This window comes from Nanorana parkeri, unplaced genomic scaffold (assembly GCF_000935625.1).
Source record: "Nanorana parkeri isolate BGI_ZX_2015 unplaced genomic scaffold, ASM93562v1 scaffold126, whole genome shotgun sequence".
Lineage (NCBI taxonomy): Eukaryota > Metazoa > Chordata > Amphibia > Anura > Dicroglossidae > Nanorana > Nanorana parkeri.
In genome coordinates, this window is record NW_017306394.1 from 123,024 (window position 1) to 128,654 (window position 5,631).

Consider the following 5,631-nt stretch of genomic DNA (forward strand, 5'->3'; position numbering starts at 1 on the left):
ATATTCCCAAATAAACTGTTCACATTAGTTAGATACACTGCAGGTGCATGAAAACAAAAGGTGGGCGAGGTGGGCAAAGTCAGTTCCTTTTTTATTTTCTTTCTAAAGCAGCCACAGCCCAAGTATGAAAGCCTCTCCTCTGCCAGCATACTGTAGTGGGAACTTTGCTCTATGCATGGAAGCAGTGGTCTCTCTGCAAAGGTCCAACAAATCACCTGCTGAGTCAGGTCTACAGTTACACTTTTGTAGACACCCCGGGAACTCGGCACAGGGATGATGGGAACTCATAATGGGCACAGCAGCTGTACAGACCTGGTAACTTGGCACAGGGATGGTGGGGGCCCCTCATAATGGGCACAGCAGGTGTACAGACCCGGGAACTCAGCACAGGGATGGTGGGAGCCCCTCATAATGGGCACAGCAGCTGTACAGACCCAGGAACTCAGCACAGGGATGGTGGGAACCCCTCATAATGGGCACAGCAGGTGTACAGACCCGGGAACTCAGCACAGGGATGGTGGGAGCCCCTCATAATGGGCACAGCAGGTGTGTAGACTCCTCACCAATACAGTCCCTTGAGAATTTTAAAATTGTCAGGTTTCGGGTTGCTGACCCTGTTTGTAATTTCCTGTGATACAGTACGCAATGAGTCCAGTTGGATTTTGCTGACACGATGGGCTGTACCTGGGGGGTTTGGCTCAGGGTGACCAGTAAACATTTCCTTTTAACACCAGAAAGCTGACCGCTGGAATCTGCTTTTTTTTTTAAAAACAAGAAACCAACTTGTAATCCAGCTGAGATTTAAAGGGACAGCTGGCTTTGTACTCTGATCTCTCTCATACCTGCCTCTGTGAGCAGGAACAAATGACACTCACGTGACTGGTCATATCTGCAGCTGCCAGTGAACAGTCCGTAGCAGCTGCCGCATTTCTTAGTAGGTCTTGGCAATTCACGGAAGACTCGGGAGCTTCCTCATACGGAGCGAAGCTTTCCTGGTACCTCTGTGTGGCTGTGCCGAGTTTTATCGCTTCTGTACAATTCTACGTTACAGTAAATCTAATGGCGAAACTTTACAGGTACGGAGGGGTTGAAACAACTGTCACTTGTGTAATTAGGGAGATTTCCCTTCACTTCCTGTCCTGCAGACCCAACATTTTTCATGGCGGCCCTGGGCGGAGGATTTCACACATCTGGAATTGCGTAATACACAAAGGCGCAAAAAAGCGGCATTTCGACAAACGGGCCGCTGGAAAGGTAAGTATTATGCCAGCTATGTCATTCTATACAAGCGTCCCCGTACTGACAGGGTCACTTTAAAAGCAATATTGCTTGATATGGCCTTCATGGTCATATCATTTACACTGCGTTAAAGCACATACGTTAAGTTGTACACTATATGTGTTGTTAGGGCATCTTATTCATTAGCAATAGGCTGCCAATGCAGCGAACAGTAAAAAATGCGCATGACCCTTTTTTTTTTTGTTGCAACATAGTGTTGCATTGGCTGCTACAGTGCAGTGTGTTTAGGTTCCATTCACAATGAAAGCACTGTACACACAGAGCTGTGTGTTGTGGTAACATGCCTGGTTTTCTGTGCGTTGTTGCAACACACCATTGTGAATGGGCGCTGACTGGAGGAACAGACGGGGGAGGGGCGGGTACAGCTGGCTCTGCCTCTAGATAGGCAGAGCTCGCTGTCAATCAGCCAGCTGGATCCGGACAGTATTGTCGGGATCCGTCCCGGCTGCGGCGGTCTCAGTATTTGGCGGGCAATAGCCCGCTATATACTGAGCTTTGAGTCACGGGAGGAGGTTAGTATATGTCCTCCCGTGACCCTAAAGAGAACTATGAGGAATAACACTTACCCCATAGTTCTCTTTTAATAATTTTATAATTGGGAGCATTTTATTCCCTTTTGATGTTTCATCGCTGAGCACAGAGGTGAGATAATATCTAGGCTCCGACTAAGGCCCAGTTTGGGGGCTGAAACATGTCAGCATTTGTTTGTTGGCTGCTTTTATGCCTTTATGCAAATAAAGTGCTGGCTGGACGGATCCCCTTACCAGTGCCGGTTTTTACCTATCGCTCAGTGAAGGCTCTGGCGGAAGCTTTACCAGGCACCGAGGTTCCAGCAGCGGTATTGGAGACAAGAGGGTTAGAGCTGCTCCATGTTTCTTAATTGAAATTTCATCTCCACTGTTCAGGTGAACCGAACGTTACATGAGCCTCGGCATTACAGGCAAAGCAAGAGAGTCGTTCCCCTCCCCCTGTTCCTTCTTCTCCAGGATAGTAGATGAACAGTTGCTGGAGACTGCTCTGTCCCTTGTGACCCTGTACTGGACAGGAAGTTCAGGAAAACAGAGCCGAGAGAGATGGAGCTGTTTGGAAACATGTTTCAGTTACATTTTACAGAAATACTGCTCTGTCCCTTGTGACCTTGTACTGGACAGGAAGATCAGGGAAGCTGAGAGAGTTGAAGCTCTTTGGAAACATGATGTTTTGGTTACATTTTACAGAAATACTTTGTTGCACAATGTGTATTTGTTTGACCTGGAATCATTAGGGGAAAAAAAGTTTGAGCATTTAATATTACTTCAACCAGTTGAGGACAGTGTACGTGCTACTAATGTTAAAAAACCTTCATACATGTACACAGGATGTATGTAGTACGTCCCATTCTTCTCTGGCAATTCCCTGCTGTCATAATGGCAGCCCGGAGTTGCTGTGTAAATACAGCAGTCTCAGGAGCCTTTAATGCTAAAAAAATGTATACACTGACACGGTGTATATAAAGACCACCAGACACCGCAGCTGTCACACCTGGGCCCTATAGATGAGAACTGAGCGATCACACACACCGCTGATCATCACTCCCAATCTTCTCCCCTCCTCTCTCTGTTCCTCCAGCACTCATTGGACCGATAGACCAGGGCAGGCACAGCTGGCTCTGGCTCTATAGAGGCAGAGCCAGCTGTCAATCAGGCAGCAGGTGGAACCCACCAATAGTGTCGGGATCCATCCCGGCTACAGTGCGGCTCCGCCCCATCAGTACATAGTGGGTAACAGGTCGCTCGCTATATGCTGAGTTTTGTGTCACATTTATTATTGTCCTCCTGTGACCCAAAAGAAAACTAAGCAAAGAAAAAAAGGTTTGGCCTTTTAAACAACCGCTCCAGACAACACAAAAAGAAAACTTTGGGGGCTGCCATTTCTCAATACATGTCACCTGTCTCTGCCTTCAACATGGTGTCCCCCTGAATGAAGTGCGCAAATTAGAAAATGTGACCCCAGAACGATTGATCTGCGTGCCGCTATGGGCCAGGGCCGCCATTGAATCAGCATGACAACCAGGTAACTCGCATGATTCGGAAGGAAAGCCCTGTATTGGCATTGTATATTTCCAGACGGAAACTCAAGTTTGAGTTTCGCCCTCCCCTCCCCCGTCTATTATGGCCATCCCTGGCCTGTTTCTATGAGGAGGCGCCCACAGCTCCGTGTATTGTCTGGCTCCTCGCTCACATCCTGTTTATAGTTCCCCTCCAACCACCCGCTCTTTGTGACACAGCTTCCTCACCTCCGCTCTCCACCACACCGCAGGGCCTCAGCTTCTGGGAGTAGCAAGATGGCCGCCGTGCGGAAATTACGCACATCCCGGAAAAGCAGAGACGCGCGCACACGGCGGGGCGTGTACGGCCTTCGTTCGCCATTCCTGAGGGTGGGAGCTGTGAGAGCGGGGTATCGAACCGACGCCGGTAAGTGTGGCTTGCCCGGCTTCCCTGTCACCGGTAAGAAGGAGGAGCGGGGAATTCTGCAGGGGAGAGGAGGCGGCGGCGGCTGTCACGTGACAGGGAGGTGTCCCCCATAGCGACGGCTTCGTGGGAGAAGAGGTGAAGCATGGTTGTCGCCCCTAGCAACCAGTTAGGGCCAAAGACAGCAGGGGTAAAAATGAGAGCTAGAAGCGGCTTGGTTGCCTTGGACAACTCAGACGTGTTCTAGGATCTGTGGTGGGAAATGGGCTCCATGGCCAGCTCCAGTTGCTGAGTGTCACCTGTCAGTCACAGGTTGTGCTGGGACTTGTGGTTCCCCTGCAGCTCGATTGGCCTTGCCACCCCGGGCGAATTAGGTGTGGCGCCATGTTACGCCCTGATCCTACAACCGCTATTGACACAAGAAAGGAGTGGCAGGTGGCCACAGTGCTCCATAGAAAGAATTCCTGCAATGGAGATTCCGGCTGGTGAAGGGGTCGCCCATTGTAAAGCCATACTCCAGGTATGGGTGGAGTTCCCCGCTGGCTTCCTAGACTTAGAACGTAAGCGGTAACATCTAGGAATCATTCCGGTCAAAATGGCGGTGTCCCTACGTTTGCTGCCCTTTTCATGATGTGGAGTATTTACCTAAATGGGGGAGGGGGCGCTCATTATGACTGCAGGTGATGGGCAGAGCTCAGAAATCCAAACCTTGAGCTGTGGGAGGGGCTCAGCAGCCTCCACCCACTACATTCTGTCTGCAGAAAATTACAGGAGGGGGCGGAGACTAGACCAGTCACCCTGCACAAGGAGAGAGAGCAGCAGTGAGCGGGTTTTATTATAGGAGGGGGCGGAGACAAGACCAGTCACCTTGCACAAGGATAGAAAGCAGCAGTGAGCGGGTTATATTATAGGAGGGGGCGGAGACGAGACCAGTAACCCTGCACAAGGGGAGAGAGCAGCAGTGAGCGGGTTTTATTATAGGAGGGGGCGGAGACAAGACCAGTCACCTTGCACAAGGATAGAAAGCAGCAGTGAGCGGGTTATATTATAGGAGGGGGCGGAGACGAGACCAGTAACCCTGCACAAGGGGAGAGAGCAGCAGTGAGCGGGTTTTATTATAGGAGGGGGCGGAGGCGAGACCAGTCACCCTGCACAAGGGGAGAGAGCAGCAGTGAGCGGGTTATATTATAGGAGGGGGCGGAGGCGAGACCAGTCACCCTGCACAAGGGGAGAGAGCAGCAGTGAGCGGGTTATATTATAGGAGGGGGCGGAGGCGAGACCAGTCACCCTGCACAAGGAGAGAGAACAGCAGTGAGCAGGTTTTATTATAGGAGTGGCGGGGACAAGACCAGTCACCCTGCAGAAGAACATTCATGACTCTGGTATGAGGACAATATCTGCTTCTCCCGGAGGTCAGCTTTACTCTAATGCAGCCGTTGTGTAGGATTAGTCATGACAACATGCTGCTGTACCTGACATTGTACGCCTTCGCTGGATTCCTACGGAGAGCTGCGCAGCGTTCTGTAGTTGCGGTGAATTGTTTGTGGTCATGCGGTGCTACCTTTCTGTATGGCGCTCTCATAGGAATCCATTGTTCAGGGCCGGCGATAAGCGTTGATGTTCCTCGCCCGGCAGCAAATATCCACACACAAGAACAATCTCCTACGCTCACACTGCTGCTGCTCCCCCTGCGGAGCTTAGCTACAGTTTGTTAAAGGGAACCTGTCATTGGATATGTTTTATATGAAGTGTCAGCTTTCTAAGTAATGTGCCAATGTAACATTTGCAGATATTTAATACATCTCACAGAGATCACAGGACTCCCCCCGATGCCGGTATTTGAGGAGGGGGGGGGGGGGGGCTGTGGGTTTCGCCGAGGGTC

At 50.6% G+C, this 5,631-nt stretch overlaps 1 protein-coding gene across 1 annotated transcript in view; it reads left to right on the forward strand.

Annotated features, from left to right (window-relative positions):
• Positions 1 to 3,644: 3,644 nt before the first annotated feature.
• The window catches only part of ARHGDIA (Rho GDP dissociation inhibitor alpha), a 12,881-nt gene continuing 10,894 nt past the window's right edge, over positions 3,645 to 5,631 (forward strand). The window contains exon 1 of the mRNA XM_018553657.1: positions 3,645 to 3,752. The gene's annotated coding sequence lies outside the window, so the exon portion shown is untranslated. The remainder of the gene's footprint in view (positions 3,753 to 5,631) is intronic.